The sequence below is a fragment of the Silene latifolia genome, chromosome 3 (assembly GCF_048544455.1).
Source record: "Silene latifolia isolate original U9 population chromosome 3, ASM4854445v1, whole genome shotgun sequence".
NCBI lineage: Eukaryota > Viridiplantae > Streptophyta > Magnoliopsida > Caryophyllales > Caryophyllaceae > Silene > Silene latifolia.
In genome coordinates, this window is record NC_133528.1 from 66,071,233 (window position 1) to 66,096,086 (window position 24,854).

General features: G+C 37.1%; 1 non-coding gene across 1 annotated transcript; it reads left to right on the forward strand.

Annotated features, from left to right (window-relative positions):
* Positions 1 to 24,357: 24,357 nt before the first annotated feature.
* Positions 24,358 to 24,464, forward strand: LOC141650731 (small nucleolar RNA R71). The gene has a single exon (XR_012546749.1). It is a non-coding gene; the product is annotated as a small nucleolar RNA R71 (small nucleolar RNA).
* The last annotated feature ends 390 nt before the right edge of the window (positions 24,465 to 24,854 follow it).

Here is a 24,854-nt window from a genome sequence, read left to right on the forward strand (position 1 = left end):
CTCACACCCCCCTTCACTTTAAACTTCAATTTTTTAAACAAAATTTCTATGAACTTCCCAGCCGGCAGAGGTACTGTTGGAATATGTGTCCTCAACAATAGTGCGATCACATGATTTAATATCACAATCAAATCTCATATTAAGAATACGTAAGGGATGATTCATTTATATAGTCAACTGATCAACATTAATCGGTAATGATTGGCTTGCTAGAGTTTGACGTTACTGTCGTGGGACGGTGGTGGTTAGTTGATCCCTTAAGGTCACACCTAAAGGATGATGGCCTTATCAGTAAAGTTGATTAATTGTATGACGATACAAGTTAATCGATTCCTTAAAATTGAACAATTCATTTGTGAGAGAGAATATTTATATCTTATTGTAATTTGATTAAATAAGATTTATTTTAGTAATGAAATACTTTATTACTAAAATTGATTATTGTTTGTGAAACAATTGAGATAAGAATGAATGGTTAATTATAATTATAAGATGTTGTGAATTATAATTATATGACACATTTTATTTATGTGATCAAGTATCACTAGTCAATTTGTTGTATATAATTTAATTAATTTATAAAATGATATTTATTTGATAAATATGCATTAAATTAATTAATAACATGTAACATACTGCATGTGACATATTGTGTGACAAGTGACAAATTGACAAAATAAAATGGTAGTCCATTTTATGTATATGGACCGAAATAATGAGGATAATGGGTGTTAGTGGGTGAATTATTTTATGAGATAAAATAAGCTAATGATGCCTAACCTACACATAGCCTTACAAGTCTATATTTTGATAAGAGCAAAAAGAAAAGCAAGATGCCTGTTTGGACACAAGCTAGCTGACCATACTACTCTTTTAAGAGTAGTTTTTGTTCATTTTTACTCTTACACAATTCATTCATTCATTTCATGCATACTTCTCTCTTACATTATTCATCTTTCTAAAAACTTGAGAAATGATGATCTAATTTGTTCAATAATACTTCTAATATTATTAATGTAATATATGAGTATTAGTAGTCAATTTTAAGATAGATTACTAAATAAATATCTAGTTAATATTAATTAGTGAAGATAAGGGCTAATCATGGGTGCAATCAAAAGGAGAGCTCTTAATATAGAAATTTGGAGGATCATCCTAATACTCATCATAGCTCAAGAACAAGCGAAGGTAGGAGACCTTACTTGTGCCCATAAATACGAAAATAATAATGTAAGGGACATTATTTTTCTTATTAATCTTTTATTTTGTTATGCATGCACTAGATCTAAAGAACTAATAATTAAAATGTTAATTTGTTCACTATTAGAAGAGTCTAATAATAGGTATATGAACCTAACAAGTGGTATCAGAGCATAGGATGTTGCATGCATAATGGGTTTGTTTTTCCGAGTTAAATGTACCTTAATTAAAACTAGAAATTTGTGATTTATGATAATAAGTCACGAAATCATAATGCATGTTATATATTCTGGTCCTAAAATGTTTTTAGGTCATTTTTATGATTTATGGTAATTTATTGGTGATTTTAATGATTTTTAGTGATTTTATTACATTTTTGTGAGTAAAATGAACTTTTATTCACTAAAAATAGTTAAATCTAACTAATGGCTGTGATTTTTAAGTATGACCTCACATGAATATTTTATGTATTTTATGTAAAATTTCATATTAATGTGATTAATATTTCATGATTTGTGATTTTTATAAGATAGAAATGGCATAAATGGAGGTTAAATGACTAAAAATGGCTAAACTTAGTTTATGACCTTAAAATTTTTATATGACCTCACATGCATATTTTACAAATTGTGTTTAAAATCTCGTATTAATTTGATTAATATTGCATGATTTATGATTTTTATGAGATAAAAATGGATTAAAAGAGGTAAAATGGTTAAATATAGTTAAACTTCGAACCAGAAGATTAGATTTTAATATGTTGCCACATGCATGATTTACACACTGTATGTAAATTTTGAGATGAAATGATTTCATTCTGCTTGATTTATGAATTTTTAGAGTAAAAATGGCATAAATAGTGATTATTTTAGCATAAATAGCTAAACCGAACTACATGGCATGAGAAAAATATTTTAGGTTGCATAAATATCCCACTTATCAGATCTAAAGTTGTAAAATTGATTGGATTAATTTTTGGATACTTTAGATGTTTTATGAGATAAAACCGATAAATTGCAACTATATTTTCTCGAAATAAATTCAAAAATTTTAACCATGATTTTTGACATTATGAGTGTCATGGAATTATTCCAGAATATTCAAAAATTTAAAATTCAAATTTGAAATTATTGTAATTTAATTTGAATTTATTTCATAAATGTTCTGATTTTAAGGTCAAATATGAGCATAAAATTAAATCCAGCTGAATTATTGTCAAAAATTGAGTGATGACTAATTTTTGAGTCCTAAGAGTGTTAGGATAATTAACTTGAGCTTACATTGATTTTAAGTATTGATTTGTGATTTTAAGAAGTTATTATCACGCATTTCCATAAAACCGGGTTATATATACGATATAAGTTAAAGAGGGCTATTTGGCACATAATTTGGCATGATAGATACATATTATAATGATGCATATTTAAATTGTTGAATGTCTCTTATTTATATAATTTTGAATTATGTAATTTTATCTTAGTATGGCCTTAGTTTTAATCGATATTGCCCGTAATGAAAGGGAATATTGATTCGGTTGTAATTTAATGTGATCTCGTATCACTTTTATTTTAATAGTTTTTCATATTACAAATGTATAATAGGAATAGCTTTGTATTTTTATTATTATTTGTAATCATGGAGTTTCTTCAAGACGGTGCCATTTGGAAAGGCGTTCCGGCAAAGATGATGTTCTTGGGAAGCGTGCCACTTGAAGATTCAAGGGACCAAAGGAATTGGTTTCTGAATATGTAATAGATTATTTGATTTTCTATTTTAGGAAGGCCATACTAGGATTTTTTATTATTGCTTTGCATTTATTTTAATATGTTGCATGCATTGCCAAATCGCCATAACAACACATGCATGTCCTATCGAGTCATCGACCGTGTCAATTATAATTATCGTAGTTCACCGCTTTAGTTCACTTAAAACGTGATAGATATTAAATTGACAAGACCTCTCACTAAATAATAATTGAGAATTAGCCTTACCAAATAGTAGAAACCATGAGTCCCATTTTCATGAGGAAGTAGGCTCGGCTCACCGGGGTGCTAAACTTGTTACGTTGGGTAAGTGGGTAATAAAAAGTTATTACATCAAAATTTGGATTGAGATCAACGGAAGTATTCATGACCGTAGTCGCATGTGTTCCGGGCTAAAGATAAATATTAAAGTAATTTTTATCGACCGAGAGTTCTAGAAGTAGATCGATTAAAGAGTTAATCCACCGAGTTATATTGATAAGGGATGAATCGGCTCACCGTGTCCGAATTGATATGAATTTGGATCTCGGGATCATTTATAATAGTTGGGTAGAGGTCACTATATAAATGTTAAAACTTGTTTAAAATGTTTACAAGTATTATTAAAACGATAGATGTTTATTATTTCCAACATTTCCATTTTTGTAGTTATTTATACGCAATGGATTCATCAAAAACTATTACACCGATCATCATTAATTCATGGATCCAATCATTCAATAAAAAATGCTCCTCGTATGACGATGACCCGATTAGAGAACTACGCTTTGGCATTGGTGAGGATGGAAATCTTTGTCTTTTTACTACTTCTACACCTCTCACTCCCATACTCATGCCCACAACATCCTTGGTAAGGGAATCATATGAGGATAATCTCACAAATTCCAAGGTATCCTTGTTTGATGAAGCAAGGAGAAACATCAAATTGAGTAGGAGTTCTAGCAAGAGTGTCCTTGCAACCGAAAGGGGTAATAGTATTAATAAAGGAAAGGCAAAGAAGGGTAAGAAACCCAAATCCGATTGTGAATTGGAAGTTGATAGTGAGACTACCACAACCAAAACCAAGAAGGGTGCCCAATCCTACCATGAATGTCATTATTGTAATGTCATGGGCCATTGGAAACGTAATTGCCCCAAGTATTTGGAAGATATCAATGTTGGACTTATCACTCCAAGTGGGACTTGGAAAATGTGGAAAAGTTAAACAAGGGTGATGTACATCGCCGACAAGGAAATGGAGCTTGGGTAGCCGCCACTTCAAGAGGGACTTATGTACTTGTTTTAGCTAACAGCTTTGAGTTGTAATCTACATAATTATTATTATGTGCCCATTTTGTCTAAAAACATTATTGCCATTTCTATGTTAGACATAGAAGGATTGTTCTTTTGCAATCAAAAACAATTGTTGTATTTTGTTGAAATGACTTGACCATGAGCCAAGCCACTTCTATCAATGGTATTCATGTTTTAGACACTTCCAACTCAACTAAAGATATCTATAACATACAAACCAAAAGACTCATAATTAGTGATCCAAATGATTTGTACATTTGCCCTTTTCGATTAGGTCACATAAATGAGAAACGCATTAAAAGACTAGTGTCGACTAGATTTATTGAACCATTTGATTTTTCAATCATATGGAATATTCGAATCTTGTCTCCTTCGCAAAATGATTCGTACTCCCTTTAGTGGTAAAGGAACACGAGCAAGTGATTTGTTAGGACTAATACATGCCAATGTATGTGTTCCAATGAGCATCATCGCAAGGGGAATTTATGACTACTTTGTCACTTTTACCAATGATTTAAGTAGATATGGGTATGTTTACTTAATCAAAAATAAAGTGAAGCATTTGAGAAATTTAAGGAATTTCGAAATGACGTAGAGAACCAATTGAACAAAGTACTAAAGCATTACGATCCGATCGTAGTGGCAAAGATCTAAGTAATAAATTTGATTCATAAAATGTGGATTATGACCTTATGTCACTACCCACAAGATCAAACTAACATGAGTCGGGTTGAGTTGTTGAACTCACTTTTGGGGATTTTATATTAATCTGCAGGGTCAACCTGGAGATACCTAAAATAGAGAGTCTATTTAACAGATGACATGGATGAGACTCGCATATTACGTGAATCAAACTGCCATAAAAGAGCTGGTCTTTTATGAGCTAACATGTCAATCTAGACAAACTACTATTACTCCGCCATATATGTTTGTGGCTCACAAATCTATCTCTTAAGAAAATAGGAGTATTTCTAAGAGATAGAGTGGGAGTAGATCACCACAAACATGTCTTATAGTTAATGTGTTACTTTTTGAAAGTAATGGAACTATAATCTATTGAGATAGAGTGGGAGTAAAGTACACATGTCTTATTGTTAATATGTTACTTTTTGAAAGTAATGGAATTATGACCTATTGAATGATCTATTGTGAGTAGTCCCAATATCGACTTTGTTGCATAATAGCCATAGCATTAAAATCTCAAGAGTATATTTACTTTAAGGCGAGGGTCTCTTTAAAGTAAATAGAGCTTTAGAGTACCTAAATGCATAGATTGACATGAAGATGTTGATCAAGATAAATCATGTTAGGAATTGCCACATTTTATTTTGATGAAGAATGGCAAATGATATTAAAGATTCGCTTTTCTAAAATGGGAATTTAGAAAAGGAATGTGTATGGAACACAAAATCTTGGATAAAGATCTAAGAATCCTAACATATTATGCAAAGCTTTCTTAAGTAATCCTAAAATGGTTTTAAGCGAGCATCAAAGGATTATACTTTTCGTTCATGTGATAATTGAGAATGGTTTCATTCACATGATTGAAGAATCATGTTTATACATGAAGTTAAGTGGGAACAAGAATTATTTTCCCATGTCTTATATGTTGAAGACATATTACTTATTGAGAATAATGTACCAATACTCTCCTCTGTGAAAGAGTGATTGGGAGACTAGGAAAAGGTGTATTGTATTCTAGATTCTCGAATATACGTGTTAAATTCGAGAGAATATTGGCACTGAGAGCCTTATGATGATAAGTTCTTTCATATCTATTTAACATCAACAAGGTTGAGTAGGTTGTTCATGGTGATAAAAGTGGAATTACTATGATAGAGTCATAGTCATTCACTGAACCTAAATAAGTTGTTGATCACATGAAATCGATTGCTAATGTTTCCGCCATTAGAACGATCATGTATGCCATTAAATTCACACGCCGTGATGAATCATATGCTTGGAGCATAATAAGTTAATAACAAGTTAATTCATAAGATGGTCTAGTGAAAGCCTTAAAGAACATCCTTTATGATTCTTCAGAAGAATTAAGTATTTGTTCTTATGTTTGGATGATATACTAAGTTATGTATTGAAGGGTTGCACAAACTTTAGTTTCCAAACCGATAAGGATTTGTCGAAATCCTAGGCTAGTTTTATTGACTAAGGAGAAAGAATCTAGAAAAGTGTTTTAGTTTCGACCATTGCAAATTCTACAAAAGGAATCTAAGTGAATTGTGATAAAATTGTCAACATAGGGAATAAGAGTGAATCCCTCTACAAATGACTTTATCACAAGTTATATGATAACAGTGGGAGCATCATTCAAGTTAAAGAGCCCAAGTCTGGTAAGAAGACTAGACATAAACTTAGATAAATTCATGTCATTAGAGATGACATTGAATAGAAGGAAATAGCAATTTGAAAAGTTCAAATATATGGATATATGGTATATCCACTTGCCAAGCTTTTATTGCATTTCAACTAGTGTAAAAGTTACACTATAGATTATAAGATATGAAGTAGTAATAGTGTATTGACTATTCATATATGATAATCACATTTATCGTTTGAGTTTCTTTAAACTCATCCATTACTATGTTAAATCCGAATGGGTTGTTGAGACAATATTGAACCCCATTAAAGTGAACTAGATTGACATAGTATTCGCCCCTAGTTACTTAAAGGAGGTGACATCTCGAAGTGACTAGAGTGTGCTGCCATTGATGGCAAGTTCAAGTGCCATAGAGTCATATGGGATGACTAGTCGATCACATAGGTAGACTGTATGGGACACTCTGTCGGGCAGTGACCGCTTATAGAGTTCTGGAAATTCATAAAGCCTGGTCGTGGCAAGAGCTACTATAGTATTCTTATGAGTCAATTCTTTTAACTAGAGACTATTCGCCCAAGTTGGCACAAATTTCTGATTGACTTTGATTTATGCTCTACGACTGTCCTAACTGAGGTCAAATGAGTATATTTTGGGTTATGATGAACTGTGGCTAAACAAAGGGAATAGCGCGATAGGAATTTTCCACCCTCTTGTCAGGGTTATTTGAAATCTCAAGGCCACTCGAGGAGTAGTAAACTGGAAATGCGTGGTCACGCTCGAAAAGTATCTATGGTAGATAATTCCGGTCAGACAGTTACACTCCAGAACGAGGAAACCACTTAAGAGAATTGGTGACGCACACTTGTCTCGGACAAGTGGGAGATTGTTGGAGTATGTGTCCTTAACAATAGTGCGATCACATGTTTAAATTTCATATTAAGAATACGTAAGGGTTGATTCATTTATATAGTCAACTGATCAACATTTATCAGTAATGATCAGCTAACTAGAGTTAGATATTACTGTCGTTTGACGGTGGTAATCAGTTGATCCCTTAAGGTCACACCTAGAGGACAATTCCCTTAATAGAGAAATTGATTAATTGTATGACGATACAAGTTAATCAATTCCTTAAAATTGAACAATTCAATTGTGAGAGAGAATATTTATATCTTAATGTAATTGGATTAAATAAGATTTATTTTAGTAATGAAAATACTTTATCACTAAAATTGATTATTATTGGTGAAATAATTGAGATAAGAATGAATGGTTAATTATAATTACAATATGTTGTGAATTATAATTATATGACCCATTTTATTTATGTGATCAAGAATTACTAGTCAATTTATTGTATGTGATTTAATTAATTTATAAAATGATATTTATTTGATAAATATGCATTAAATTATATAATAACATGCAACATACTACATGTGACATATTGTGTGACAAATGACAAATTGACAAAATAAAATGGTAGTCCATTTTATGTGAAGTGGACCGAAATGGAGGGAGTTGTGGTGCATTGTGGTTGATTTATTTTATAAGATAAAATAAGATGTAATCATACCTATTGCATCATAGCCTTACACACCTATTTCTTGTGAAGACCAAAAGTAAAAGCAAGATGCCATCCTTTGGCATTTTCCCCTTGCTCCCACCGGTTTTCCCTCCTCTTTTGTTTAAGAGAATTGTTCTCTACTTCATTCATTTCATATCTTTAAATGCAAATTTTACTCTACTCTCCCACTTCTCTCTAAACTTGTTTTAGAAAACAAAAGGTTGTTCATCATAAATTCTAATCACAATATAAGATTACTAGTGTAGTAATAAGTATATTATTAGAATTATTTTAAGGGTACTACTATATTAATCTAGTTAATTAATATAATAGTTTAAGGGACTTGTCTTGGGTGAAATCAAAGGAGGATCTCTACATTGGGATTTTGGAGGATCATCCATTACATTTTAGCTCAAGAACAAATAAGGAAGGTGACCTTATTTGTGCCCTTATTTCGAGCCACTTACAATGTAAGGGACATTGTTTTTCTTATTAATCTCTTATTTAGTTATGCATGTACTAGATCTAAAGAACTAATAATTAAAATGTTAATTTGTTCACTATTAGAAGAGTCTAGTGATAGGTATATGAACCTAACATGGACGACTCCTTATCTGTAGTACCTATGTTAAACACCGCTTTTTGCCTTGGTTGACCTAGGTAAAATGTGGATTCGAACGGGTTCCATGCATCCCACAAATGCTTGGTGGCGACCCCGAACATCTCTTGTATCGTTTCGGGACCCTTGCCGAGACGAAACTGACCAATCTAAAACAATCCGGTCGAAAGTATTTTTACGCCGCCGAGTGTGGCTTTCAAAAGACCGCTACACGCCCGCAGATCGGCTGGGCGCGTAGGTGGCTACGTCCACAGGTAAGAAAGGGAAGCTGAGCCAGAAGTTCATTGGACCATATGAGATTTTGGATCGTGTGGGAGAGGTTGCTCACCGGTTAGCTTTACCAACCGCTTTGGATCGTGTGCATAATGTGTTCTATGTGTCTCAGTTACGGAAGTATGTGAGTGATACTTCCCATGTATTAGAGGTGGAGAACATCGAGTTGGATGAATCCTTGTCTTATCTTGAGGTGCCAAAACATATTCCTGATCGCAAGGTTTGGAAAACTAGGTCCGGAGAAACAGTGTTACTCAAGGTTTTATGGTCTAATCACGAGGTTGAGGAAGCTACTTGGGAGGCGGAGGAGGCTGTGAGGGAGCAGTATCCGTCTCTTTTTGATCAGGTATGTGTGGTTATGGGGACGTAACCATGTTTCTTTTAGGGGGGTAGGAAATTATCGCATAAGGTTTTGGAATGGTTTATGTTATTTTTTGTACAGTTAGTGGTTGTTTTGAGTCGGTATGAGTTGTGGTTGGGGTTTTGTTGCGTGGTTGTGTCGTGGTCGAGTTAGTATGTTTGTTTTTAAGTATGGGTTTGAACTTCGGGGACGAAGTTCATTTTTAAGGAGGAAAGACTGTAATACTACGATTTTATGTACTATTGGGTACTATATCGAGTAAGGTTTACTCTGCCGAATATCGTCTCCCGAGAGACTGTGAAAACAGTGGGAGTGTTTGACTGGCTTTAGAACCAGAGTCTAAAAACTTGTTTAGACATGTACTCAGAAAGGCTCTATGTGATGAAAAGATTGCATAGAACAATAGGAAAATAGCAATGGAAATTAGAGTGATGCAACTGTTGCTAATCCTCTAACCAAAGCCGTTAGCATAAGGTTGACATGATGGTTTTGTCATCTCAATGTGATTGAGTAGTATACCTTAATTACTGAAGATCGTTTTGTAAATATTGGATAGAGTATTAATATTTACATAAGTGATGATTGCATTCATTGTTTGAGTCTCTTCAAGAACTCAATTATTCAGTTTTGACTGAAAACATTTAATACCTTGTTTATCCGAATTGGTTGTGGAGACAATGTTGAACACTTGAACCCCAATTCAAGTGAATAGGATGAACATTGTATTGGCCCCTAGTCACTTAATGAGATGACGTATCAGAGTGACTAGATTGTAAGACGATTGATGGTAGGTTCAGCACCATAAGGTCATAAGGATGACTAGTTGTTTACATAGGTAGATTGTGGGACACTTTGCCGGGCAGTGACATTTATAGAGTCCCTTAGATCTATTCCAGATGCCTGGTCGTGGCAGGGACTTCTATGATATTCCTGTGAGTCGATTCTTTAAACTGGAGACTATTGTTTGAGCCAGTGCAGTTTCCGAGTGATTTTGGTTTTTGTCCTAGGTCGTGCCGTGATGGGAGGCGAAAGGGCATCTACTGGGTCATGGTGATCTGTATTGTGCAAAAAGGATAGATAGGGCAGACAGGAATTGTCCACCCACGTTGGGTTTAAACATCTCTAGGTCACTCGAGGAGTTGTGACTGGGAAATACGTGGCCACGCTCGGAAGTAATCTATGGTAGATTTTTTAGGTCTTTCAGTCACACTCCCGATCAAGAAAACCACTCACGATATGTTCATGTGCAAGTGATACCTGAAAGACACCTTGTATTGAGTGGGAGATGGTTGTTAAAACGGACAAGAGAATCGGTAACACACCCTTGTAGAGTACAAACAGGATATTGTTGGGATATGAAGTTATCCACAATTGTGTGTTATAATCATCGCACAACTTGTCTCGAAGAAGTGAGAGATTGTTAGAGTAGTTGTCCTCCACAATAGTGCGTGACCATATTAAATCTCATTAAAGAATATGCATGGGATATTCATTGGCAATACTTGTCAGCTGATCAACGTATATCAGTAACGGTTGGCCGACTAGGGTTTGACGTTACTGTCGTGAGACGGCGGTGTTCAGCTGATCCCTTTCAGTCACACCTAAAGGAACGAGCCCCAACACGAAAGCCAATTAATTATATGAGATACAGTTTAATTAGTCCCTTGATAAATTGACTAAGAGTTAGTCGAATAATTTAATTTCGAGAGATATCGAGTTGTGAACTCGAGGCGCGAAAATTGTAATTTAATTATGCGATAATTGAATAATAAATTAATTGAGACGAGAATTAATTATTAAACGGTTAATTGTTAAATTAGTAATAATTAACTAATGTGATTAGTATTGGTACGTAAAATATATGTGTAGCTGTACACGTATATTTACGCAGTGTTTTAGACGAATTTAATTGGGAAGCATTTAAACATAAATCGAAGTTTAAATAAAATTTACACGTATTTGTGCGACAAATATAAGAACCAAAATGGACCCGTAAATAGGTCATTTTGGACCGTGTAAGTGCATGTGGTAGTGTGTGTGTGTGTGTGTGTGTGTGTGTGTGTGTGTGTGTGTGTGTGTGTGTGTGTGTGTGTGTGTGTGTGTGTGTGTGTGTGTGTGTGTGTGTGTGTGTGTGTGTGTGTGTGTGTGTGTGTGTGTGTGTGTGTGTGTGTGTGTGTGTGTGTGTGTGTGTGTGTGTGTGTGTGTGTGTGTGTGTTGCTTTAAACACCATCATTTCTCTTACACATTTGACTTCCCCATAATTACTTTTGTTCTAACCCATTCACATGAGGATTGGGTGTAATTAAATAAGAATAAAACACTCCTCCACTAGCACACTCCAACCGTCCTCCCTCCTTTTACACAACACCTGTTGTTCTTTTTCCACTCAACTTTTGCATGTCGAAAATTCTAGTGTGTTCCTCTCTCAAAAATCCTCAAAAATTAGAAATAAAATATTAAGTGTTACTATTATAAATCTAATATTTTTACTAAGTGTTATTATATTTTTGATGGACAAGAGTTGGTCGTCACACATCCAATCAAACACATTTATAATACTCAACAAACAACTAGTTAGCGGTAAGTCGAGGTCGATCCATGGGACGGTGTACTTTGGGTTCTAAGTCTATCTATCTCAATTTATGCTAGTGTCACAATTGATGGGGTTTGTAGTTGCATTCTAAACTAATGAAAGTAATTAAGTAAAGCAAACAATGAGCTAAGAAATGTAAACAAATGACTAAAAGCACTAGGATGTCATGGGGTCATAGGGGATTCATGGTGTTGATCATACAAACATGTTTGCAAAGTTGCAAGCAATTAATGTTGTAAAGGAACCGAGTTGGTTTATGTCTTACGGTTCATAGGAAGAGTTGGATCCCAGAGCCGAATCGATTAGATTGTACAACACCTACAAGTCGACTTACTTTCCTCATATTCAACTTCTATGCATGGTCTAACAAGACTCGAGTTGGTTTATATCTTACAAGTCTTGTTGAGTAAATAAGAGATGGGTAAAAATGCAAGGATTCATAAGCTTAGCATTTCATCAAACATAACATGTGCATAGGTTGACATCACAACAAGCAAGCTATTTAATTATGAAAACATATTAGATTAAGCATGATTAATCCCATGTTGGTTTCCCCTAATTACCCACTAATCCTAGTTAAGAGACTACTCAGTTATTATCATGGTAAACATGTCATTAATGGTGTCAATCATCACAACAAGTGTAAACATGATAAGAAAATGAGGAAATAAACAATAAAGAGTAAAGGGTAAAAGAATTATACCAACTTAAGATGATCCAAATAATAAAGCAAAGAATAATAGAAGAAACTTGATTGATTGATGAAGAGTTGTCAATTCTCCAATAATAACCCAATAATCTTCAATTACCCAATAATAAACTTGAATAATAAACTTGAACAATAATTAAGGAAAGATTAATATGTAATTTGTGGAAAGATTAAAGAGTAATCTATTCTAATCTACTCCTAATCTAATCTAAGAGGAATTTCTAATATGGGAACTTGGTTAAGAGAGCTTGGTTCCTTTGATTATTACAAATGGGGTATTTATAGTAGGGATTAGGTGCACAAATTAGAGTTACTAAGGGCTTAAATGACGATTAAGTCCTTGAGGAATCGCTCCTCTCAAGAAAAGATGCGGGTCTCCTTTTAGCTAGTCTTTCAAAAATATGCGCATCTCGAATGAAGAAAGAAGGGGACGTGTTGCACTGGAGAGGAATCTGAGCGGCCAAGGGGTCGGGACGCTCGGACTGTAGCAGGGGGAGACGAGCGGATCAAGCATGGGACGCTCGGATAATAGGAAGGGATGACGAGCGTCTTTGAAGGGGGGATGATCGTCCTGTAGCAGACGAGCGGATTGGGTCTCGGGACAAGCGGATTGGCGGACAGCTTCTCTGTTTGAGCTCGGATTGTAAAACGGACGTCATTTTCTCATCCGGACTCCAATTGGAGTGATTCAAAAGCCTAGAGCACTTGATTTTTAGACGCCGTTCCATCTAGCATACTTTCAGAGCCAAAGTAGTAACCCTTGGTTTGGTTCCGTGCAATTTCTTCTTGCATTGACTTCCTTCTCGTCATCCTTGCTTTTTAACCCTATGATCCTTCTATATACTCTTTATTCCTACATCCTTGCTCATCATTCTTGCCTCCTCTTCATACTAGTCCATCCAATATCATCAAAAAGCTTCCAAATATGCATGGGAGACGGGAATTTCCGCCTAATTATCTTTCTTCCTACAAAACATACGAAATGCACTAGGAAAGCAAAATAGAAAGCATTTGACGGATAAAATGGCTATGGAATGTTATAATAGTATGAAAAATAGGCTCAATTAGGGGACTAAATGTGCGCAAATATGAGTCACATCAGTTTTTCAAGGGCAATCTTACATAATATCTAGTTAATATTAGTAGGATTTTGGGGTAAGTTCTTGGGTGCTTAAGAAAGAAGGTGTTCTATCTTGGACACTTTAAGATGGAGGATCTTGCCATTTATTTTAAGCTCAAGAACAACAAGATAGGAGATCTTGTTGTGCTCAAATACTACCATTACTCATTGTAAGGAAAAATTGTTTTTCCTCTTCTTTTATATTTTTAAGGCTTGTATATTACATGCATATTACATAGATCCAAAGATTTCTAAAATATAGAATCTTGATAACCTAATTAGAGAGGTCTAATTTGGGGTTATGGACTTTCAGAAGGTTCCTCGATCGAGTTGTCCTGTACTCGATCGAGAATAAATGAGGAGCAATAGTCTTCGATCGAAATCTTTGATGTGTTCGATCGAGAAGAATTCAATAAGGAGAAAGAGGCCTTCGATCGAGCAATTTCAAAGGCCTCGATCGAACAGAATGGAGAAGAAAGCTCTCGATCGAGGGGTTTTAAATCACTCGATCGAGTGAAAGTGTTGATAATACGCAAGGGAGTGTTCCTTTTCCCTTATTCTATTTCATGTCTTCCTTCTTCCTTTCTTCCTTATTTTCGCGAAAAACCTCCAAAATTCCCCAAATCCTCCATTTTTCTTCCTCTAAATCACCAAATTAATTACCTAAATTGTTCCTTGCATAATTTTCGACCATCGCCCTCTAAAACCTCCTTGAAATTTCGTGTTTTTAGTGGGATTTTTCGCAAATTAGGGTTTGCGAAAATCGGGTGTTATTTTCAATTGTTTGTGCTCATTTCGTTGATTTTAATTGCATTTCTTCTTGGGTAATTCATCAAGTAAGTCATTCTCCCTATTTTCTATTATTTAATTGCATTTTTCGGCCTTAATTTTGCATTTATGGTTTCGAATTTTTCGAAATTTAGGGAAAATCGTCTTGTTGTTGGATTGTGATCTGATTTTAGGACTTACTTTGATTAATAGGATGGATAATAGTGTTTCCGCCTCTAGTTCTACTACTGCTCCGTCTACCTCTGAGACGGTGGTCCCTGCTGCTACCACCGTCATTACGCCCGCTGTCACTAGTACTGTTACTCCCGCTGTCACTGTTACAGCTATTGTTACTGCTTCTGTACCATCCTTGGTGTTGACCCCTGCTGTGTCGACACCCTCCGTCACCGTCCCTTCGCCTGCTCTAATACCTCGACCAGTTTCTAGCCGCGCTCCTGGGTTAGCTGTTGCCGCCCTTGCTGCTTCATGGGCCAAAGGAGGGGGTTCTACTGCTGCTGCACGTGCCGGTAGAAGGTTCGTGGCAGATGACTCTCTGGACTCTCTTCCCGAGTTCCCTCAGGTACGATTCATTAACCCGCTTCATCGTAAGGGTTTTCTACATTTGATGGACTATGACATTACTTCTACAAAATTTTTGTGTCGTTCTTCACTAGACAAGTTGGGGATTTTAGAACACGTGGCTGAACTGTTAAACGGGACTGGGATGACTGGCCTGACCACGATGAGAGCGCTCACGCATGAGCAAGTGACACTAAAGTTCTTTAGCTGTTTTACATTCTCATCCGCTGCCTATGACACTGACTCCCAGAGTTCTTCTATTTCATTTCAGCTGTTTAACCAGACCTTCACTTGGACCTTAGCTGAGTTCGGTAAGAGGTTAGGTTTGACTTGTCACGGCCCTCAGGAAGCTCCTGTCTTTACTTTAGCCCACTTTAGCACAGACTCCCTATGACCAGAGAAGGTGGCTCACGTCCATCTTCCCCCAGCCCATTACTTTCTTCGTCTCGTAGGAGGGACGATCTTTGGCCGTCGCGAGCCTAACAACGTTAACAACGTTGAGTTGTCTATTTTAGCGGGCTATCTAAACATTGATAGTGTTGGCCCTTTTGTTCTTAACATTGCCTATCTGACAGCTCAACATTTTAATGTTGTCGGGCAGAAGAGGAAGGGCACGATTTCCTGTGGTGGGTTGGCATCCTACACTGCCCATAGCCTCATCACTGACTTCCCCCGTGGCCTGACACATGTAGATAAGGATGTTGGTCGGGACACAATCTTTTCGGTAACTTGTCGCTAGGAGCACCTAGACCAAAACACAATTTATAGCTTCATAAACAACTCTACAATTAGTAAAGATGCAAGTAAAGGTCGGATCCCAAGAGACGGGAATTGAGATGAGATTTCTATTGAGACTAGTGGTGTCTTTGGGGTGTCACAATTGGGGTTGATGTAGAAGGTCACTAAATTAAATAACAATGAGAGTAAACAAGCAAGATGAATTAAACGGGTTGTAAACAATTGATAAAAAGCACTAGGGTGTCATGGGGTCATAGGGGATTCATGGGAATTGATCATACAAACATGTTCTCAAATTATAAGCAAGCAATTATTGTTGTGATGGATTGAGTTGGGTTATATCTTACAATCCTAGGAAAGTTTGGGTCCCGGAGCCGAATCGATTAGATTGTACAACACCTACAAGTCGACTTAATCTTCCCTACTCAACAACATGCATGGTCTAATGAGACTCGAGTTGGTTTATGTCTTACAAGTCTCATTGAAAAGATAGGTGATGGGTAAAAAATGCAAGGTTCATAGGCTCGCATTTCATCAAACATAACATGTGCATGAGTTGAGATCATAACAAGCAAGAAAATAAACCATGAAAGCATATTAATTTAAGCATGAATCATTCCCCATGTTGGTTTCCCCTAATTACCCATTAACCCTAGCTAGGTGACTACTCACTCATTATCATGTTGATCATGCTAGCAAGGTTGTCAATCATACTAACAAAGTGAAACATGATGAATAAATAAAAGTAATTAACAATAATTAAAAAGGGATTAAGAGAATTATACCTACTAATGATTCCAATAATAAAGCAAAGAATAAAAGAAGTACTCGATGCTTGATTGAGAGGTTGTCAATCTCCCAATAATAACCCAAATAATCTTCAATTACCCAAAATAAAGGATGAACAAAAGAGAGATTAAGGAAATAAAACTTGTATTAAAACTTGATTAATTGTTGATTATAAAATTAAAGAGAGATTTGATTGATATTAACTACACTAAAGATTGCTAAGAAGAACATACTCTTCCAATTTAGACTAATGGGGTATTTATAGTGGGGATTAGGTGTAGGAATTAGGGTTAACTTAGGGCTTAAATGACGATTAAGTCACTACTTAAGGAAACGCCGGTATTTTTAGAAGGATGGGCATCTTTCTTTGAAGCTTGAAGAAACGAACTTTGACTGCCTTGGAATCCGTGCGTCTTAGGCACGGGACGGGCGGATTCGGTGGTCTGGGCCCGGGCATCTTTGGCGGAAGACGAGCGTCTTCTGGATGCTGCTGCTCGGGTGTCTTGTAAGGAAGACGCACGGATTGTGGCTTATTGGACGGGCGTCTTCTTGGGAAGACGCACGGATTGTCATGCAGCGTGCTTTCTTCTTCTTTTCTTCCCTTTTCTTCATAAAATCCTTGGGGATTTCCTCGGGGATGCAAGGATCTTTTCTCATCATTGCCCATCTACTATAGTATGTACAAAGGCCTTCTACTCTTGTCTCTCCTTGATGCTTGGTCATTGAATTCAATCAATTTAGTCTCATTTTGCCATGAAAATGCAAGGTTTGCACTCCTTTCCTACCAAGGACACAAAACCTCAAAGAATATGCAAAACAAAGAACTAAAGACAATAAATGACCCAAATATGCACTAAAAAGCATGGGAACAAGGCTAATTCGGGGACTAAATATGCTCTAATTATGGTCACATCAAATATCACTAAACCGAACCTTTGCTCGTCCCGAGTAAAGAGGTAACAAAAACTAGGACCATTATTTAAACTAACCTAATAACATAGCCGATATGAGACAATTAGCGGGTCTCACTCCGCCCCTTCAACTCACAACAAGACAACCATGAGGTAGGATGCCTTCTTGCAATGCAAGGTGGGTCTTGCCAAAATGGCGACACATCCAAACATTAATCACGCAAAATCAAATAATGGATGCATCTACAAAACAATAGCCACTTTCCTCATCTAAGTGGCGGAAATTATCTACAAGGGAAGCAATTCAAGGGTACACACTCCTTCATAGATGTAAATTGTTCAAACTAATAAGCCTAGAAGGATACCAATAAATCACCTCCAAATTGTGTCAAGCTAGGGTACCTTTGTCCTCAATCGTTAAATGCTTTTGTCAAGAATAGACTCCCTATGGTGTTAGAAACACTGGAGGATCGCGGAATTCCCCCTCTTGCCTAGACAAGAAGAAGGGTCGTCCCCTCTCTACCATGCACAAAAATGGATACGATGGATAAAGGGATCGATAGAATTTGAGTTTCACTTTGGGAGTTTGCTTTTGTTTTTGTTTTTCCCCCCAATTTCTTGTGGCATATAACATTTGAGAACACTTTCTTGCCATTTCTTTGATGTTTGGCAATTCAACACTTGACAACTTTCAACTTTTCTTTGCATTTCTTTTGAACATTTTCAAAGTCACCCCATATGTAGTGAGGGTGGCTTATATTTGAAGCTTTAGGAGTTCTATTTTTGCTCCTCTTTTCATTTGATGCATTCTTGCAAACTTTTTTTCACTTTTCATTTCATTGAACTCAAATTGATTTCTTTTTGTGCCCATTCCCTTTGATGACAAAAATGTGGTAGAACATGGATGAATGTTGGATGGATGCATGGTTTCAAAGGTCACCTTGGAATAAACGGTAGCCAAGGAGTTATCACACCACAAGGTACTCTTGACTAGGCCTTAATCCATGGGTCAAAGGATACTAGCATGACACATCCTAGGGTGTTTTACAAGTATTCTAACAAGCAAAGTCTTAAGAATAAAAAGCATCTACTAGGGCCTATGTACACTTGTCAAGCTTCCCAAGTAGACGGTTTCGCAAAATTTTTCTAACATGCAACTACATGCCATGATGCAACTAGCATATAAACATCCTAATGCAAATGATTCTACCAACTAATATGACATATAAACCAAATGCAAGTCCTAAGTTCACATTGTTATACTGCATCAATCAAAATAAAGCCACAAAGTCATTAACATAAAGAGGAAAAAGGAGATTGGAAAGATCATACCATGCGGTCTTCAATATCCTCATGTCTCGGATGTGGCGTAGTCGATAAATGTGAATAAGGATAGAACAAACACAAAATATACAAGAATATATACATGACTACACTACAAAGGAAATGAACTTGTTTTTGGATTTTCAATTTTTCAAATTTTTATGATTTTTTGAAAATTTTCAATTTTTTTGGATTTTTGAATAAAAGTTAAGTTAGAATTCCCCATCCCCACACTAATATGGGCATTGTCCTCAATGGCCAAAATGATGGGAAATTATGCAAACATGATGCATGATTTCTACACTAAATGCAAGCTACACTAATCAAAACTACATTATGCATGGGTTTTTTTGTTTATGACGGAGAGGATAATTTAGATTACCTCCCATTGTGTATGCATGTACTTCCCCAAACCGAGTTAGACATTATTTCTAATGTCCTAAGGTTGGGTGTAGTTCATGCACACAATTGCAATGCATGAAACTAAATTTGTCATTTTGGATTTTCAAAAGTGGGAACAATGAAATAAGAACACCTCAATGGGGCTGAGGTGTTAGTCCTCTATGGTGCTAGGACTACTCCAACAATGATCAAGATAAATAATTAAAACAAAGAAAGAAGTAGAACAAACCTCGAGAGGGTAGAAGTCTCCAAAGCTTGCTAATCTTCCACCATATCATCACTATCATCATCTTCCTCAATAGAAGTGGACTCATCACCACTTCCTTCTTCACTTTCTTGTTCACTTTTTTCATCATCCTCTTCTTCTTCTTCACTAGCCTCTTCATCAATGTTATCATCAACAACCTCATCACCGACAACCTCATTGTCACCCGGAATCTCACCTCTAGCTGCACTCGGAAAGAAGACTTCCCTATCCGCCCATCTAGGCAAAGGACATGAAGGATCAAGTAGTCCTTGCCTAGCTAGATGAAGGAGGGGTGGATATTGGGCTAAGTAAGCATCTTCCCGGTCCTTGAAGGCTTGCTTGTGCATCTCTTGCATAAGAAGAGTCATATAATCTTTGCTTGCTTCAACACCTTCGGGTTTGAACTCTTGGTACTTGAAAGGATAGGGTGGTGTGACAATGGAAGAGGAGGGCATTTCAATTTCACCCCTTTGTTGTCGGATAATGTATTCGGCTTCTTTGGAGAGGGGAAGGAGATAGTTGGTCCGATGGACACTTAAACGACAAATCTTCGAAGGCAAAGTAAAAGATCTAGCCTCACTTGTGAACCATCCATACTTGGTGTCAAGAGGGTTATGAGAGACCCACTTGTATTTGTTTATCATAGTATCCAAATCAATGAGATGACCACCCTTTTTTGCCACATACTTGCTATCCTTGTTGAAGTTCGGATCAAAGTACTTAGACAAAAGAGTGACTAGACCTCCATTCACAATAACGGTAGTGCCTTGCTTCCCACAATCAACATTTAGCCATCTATCCACCAAAAGCCTTAGAGAGTTGAAAGGCTTGCTGAATTCCCTTCCAATGTTTAAGGCCGACTCAAGAAGAACAAAATCGAGCTTGGTAAAGTGGTTGGTGTCTTTTCTTGCAATGATGGTATTCCTTATGACCTTGTGCCACACTCTAATGCCCGGATGATGGACTAATAGAGCGCGACTAGCATGATAGTTCTCAAATTTCCTTCCGGAAATCGCCTCCCAAAGAGGAGCGGGGTCATACTTGCCAACATTCTTGAAATAACTCGGTGAATCACTAAGACCCAAAGCTTTACTCATTTCCTTAAAGGAGATGCGCCTACTAACATTAGCTAGGCGGAACTCGATGTTTTCCATAGTCTCTACCTTGTTAACTTTCAAAGAACTCAAGAATTCTAAGGTAAGGGAGGGGTATGTAGATTCTTTTGTATCAAACAATTTTTCCAACCCCATGGCTTCAAAGAAGACTTTAGTTTGCTCAAAGACACCCAAATTGTTCAAGGCTTCTTCACAAATAAACTTGGTTGATAGAAAGGATTTTCTAGCATACTTGGCAAAAGTGTCCCTATGGGTTTTAGAAATGAAAATTACCTCCGGATAGTTCAAAAGTTGAGCAATTTCCGGAGTAGTAGATGTTGTTGCTTCCAAGGGAGGTTGTTGTTGTTGCACTTCCAAGTTTGAGCTAGCTACCACCATAGCCAATGAGGCTTTCTTTGCTTGAAGACTCTTTTGTCTTGTTGAGAGTGCCTTTGTCTTTGGTGCCTTTGCCTTTGTTGCTTTTGTTGCTCCCTTTGTCCTTGCCATTGATGATTAGACCAAGAAAAGAGTGAAAATCTTCAATTTCCAAGTATACCTAAATCGATTTAAAGATGAAAGGCTTTGCCTTTATGAATTCAAAAATCGACTCAAAGGTTGAAGATTTTGGTGCTTGGTTTTGATTTTTGTTGGAAGAGGAGTGATTAATTTTTGTTAAAAGGATGTTTTGATTTGATTTTGATGAATGTAGTTGAGGAAATCTTGTTTTGGTGATGGAGAGGATGAGGGTTTTGAGTTTTGGGGTTTATGGGTAGTGTCTTGAATGAAGAAATGAAGAAATGAATGTGGGAGGGGGTTTATAATAGACCCGAAAAATTTGAAATGCAGGGGGAAGACGGGCGGCTTTCCTTCGGGACGGCCGGATTCTGTCTGTTCTGGGTTGAGAAATTCTCGCCTAAAGACGGGCGGCTTCCAGTAAAGACGCTCGGGTTGTCAACTGCCGAACGGGCGTCTTACACTGAAGACGGGCGGATTCCTTTCCAGGGATTTTTCTTGTTTTTCTCAGCCAAAAAGACGGGCGTCTTTCCTTTCAGGACGAGCGTCTTTCTGAAGACGGGCGGATTCTATTGCAGGACGCCCGGATTTGCTAACAGTCCCAAAATTTCAAAAATTCAGCTCATGAAGGACGGGCGGGTTCTGACCAATACGCCCGGATTGCCTGAAGACGGGCGGATTCTCTTGAAACCGCTCGGATTCTACCCCTTTTACCCGGATTCAGTTCCATCCGTGTACTTTGCATATCCCTTGTCATTTTTCATTCTTCAAAATCTCGTGTTCTTCATTGTGGGGGCACTACTAAGGCATGAATAGCCTAGGCAATTGCTATCCCCACACTAAGCTAAAGCACTACACATCAATTGAAATCATTAGTCCCTCCCTCACTTCTCTCAAAAATGATAATTATCTTGATCAAAGTATAAAAATCCAAAAATAACAAAAATGCAATATAAGAATTGAAATGCGAGTTAGAGAGTTTGAAATATTTACAAATGGTGGTTTAGGGAGGACTCCACCAAAATCTCATCCTTAGTGAGATGTCATGGGGGCATGTCCAAGGTGTTGTTGATGTTGCTCAACACCTTGAAGAAGTAATCAAAAGCTTGTTCATTGTCGTGATAAAGATCTATAATAGACCTTTGCCCTTGTTGTCGGTCTTGATCGATAGCATTACCAAATGTAGGGATTGAAAATCCCTTCAAACTCATCGTCCCAAAGACCACAAACTTCATCCACTTGATCACTAAAGATCTCTTGAGTTGATAGAGACAGCTCTCCCATTTTATTTTCTTGGCCAATGAGGCCATCCTCTTCATTGCTTGACTTTGATGAGCTTTGCGAGCTCTCTTTGTTACAATTCACATGCTCTTTGAATGGAGCATCTTCAATTTTCTTCTTCCATTGGAGTTCCGACTTCTTCCTATCATCCTTCCGGCTATAATGATCAATCATAAAACATGGTTCATGCAAACGGGGAGCTCTCATGGTCTTGTCAAGATTGTAAGTTATGCTCTCATCTCCCACTTCTAGAGTGAGCTCTCCATGTTTCACATCAATCACCGCACCCGCGGTGTGTAATAAAGGTCTTCCTAGGATGATTGGAATGTTGGAGTCTTCTTCCATGTCAACAATGACAAAGTCCACCGGGATGAAAAATTTCCCAACTCTTACGGGAACATCTTCCCATATCTCTAATGGTGTCTTCGTCGATCTATCGGCCATTTGGAGTGTGATATTGGTGCATTTAAGCTCTCCCATCCCCAACCTTTTACTCACCGAGTACGGCATAACACTCACACTAGCCCCTAGATCACATAAGGCTTTGTTGATCGTGGTGTCGCCAATGGTACACGGTATTGAGAAGCTTCCCGGATCCTTGAGTTTTGATGGTGAACTTCCTTGAAGTATTGCACTACTCACCTTAGTGAAGGCGATAGTCTCAAGCTTCCGGATTGACTTCTTCTTTGTGAGGATGTCTTTCATGTATTTTGCATAGGCCGGCACGTGATTGATTAATTCCGTGAAAGGAATCGAGACTTCCAAATTCTTCATAATTTCCATAAATTTTCCAAGTTGGTCATCAAATTTGGGCTTGGCTTGACGACTTGGAAAAGGAAGTCTAATCACAATGGGCTCCTTCTCCTTGACCTTGTCTTCATTTTTCTTTGAAATTTCTTCTTTTGTTGGTTCTCCATCCTTGGAGTTTTGCACAATCTCTTCCTTGTCACTAGCTTCCACAACTTCATCCTCAACTTGCTTCTTCGGTGCTTCATACCTTGTACCACTTCTCAAGTGAATGGCACTAACCATTTCATGTCTTGGGGGATTACTTTGAGGTGGTAATTGCCCCTTTTGTCTTTGTGAGCTTGAAGATGCTAGTTGAGTCAATTGGGTTTCCAACATTTTGGTGTGAGCTAGAATGTTGTTGATGGTGATTTCCTTTGCTTGACTATCTTTTTGCATTTGAGTGAAAAATTCTTGTTGATTCTTTTGCATTTGAAGGACCGCTTTTTGAACATCAAAACCTTGGTCATTTTGTTGATTGTATGGAGTTTGATTTTGGTAACCTTGGTTTTGGTTGTAAAAGGGTCTTTGATTTTGGTTTCTCATGGGAGGTGGGGTGTATGTTGGTTGAGGGTTTTGAACATTTTGGCTTTTGTATGAGAGATTTGGATGGAATTTGGTGTTTTCATTGTAATAGTTGGAATAAGGGGTACCACTCTTGTATGCTTGGAAAGCATTCACTTGTTCATTTGTTCCCCTACATTCACTTTGGTCATGTCCCAAAGTTCCACAATTCTCACATATCCCACTTGGGATTGATGAAAATGCCGTCATGGCATTAACATGATGCTTTGGTGATTTTGAGGCTTCTTCAAGTTTAGCTATAGCTTTTTCAAACTTCAAATTGATGGTATCAATGTGAGCACTAAGTTGAGCACCCAATTGAGTAACGGAGTCCACTTCATGCTTTCCTCCTCTAGTAGCCTTGCGAGGTCTACTATATTGTGAGTTATGGACCGCCATTTCCTCAATTTTGTTCCAAGTTTGATTGTCATCAACTTCGGTGAACATTCCATTTGATCCCATGTTGAGAATGTTCCTTGAATCTTCATAAAGACCGTTCCAAAATTGTTGTACCAAGAACCACTCGCTAAGTCCATGATGAGGACATGAGCGACAAATTCCTTTGAACCGCTCCCAAGCTTCATACAAAGATTCTTCATCCCTTTGCTTAAAGCCCGTGATTAAAGCTCTTAGCATGTTAGTCTTTTCCGGTGGATAGAACTTTTTGTAGAAAGCTAGAGCCAATTTCTTCCAAGAATCAATTCCGAGAGTAGCCTTATCAAGGCCTTTCAACCATTGTTTCGCGGTGCCAATGAGAGAAAAAGGAAATAAGACCCATCGAATTTGGTCTTGAGTTACACCGGTTTGAGAAATCGCATCACAATAGTCACAAAAGGTTTCCATATGAGAATGAGGGTCTTCACTAGGCATCCCCCCAAATTGGCTTCTTTCGACTAATTGGATAAATGCGGATTTGGCAATAAAATTTACGGTTAGATGTTGTGGTGTGGGAGTACCATTGGGTAGGTTCTCCTCGGTGGGTACGGAATGTGATGAAAACTTAGGCATTGTGGGTTGATTTTGTGT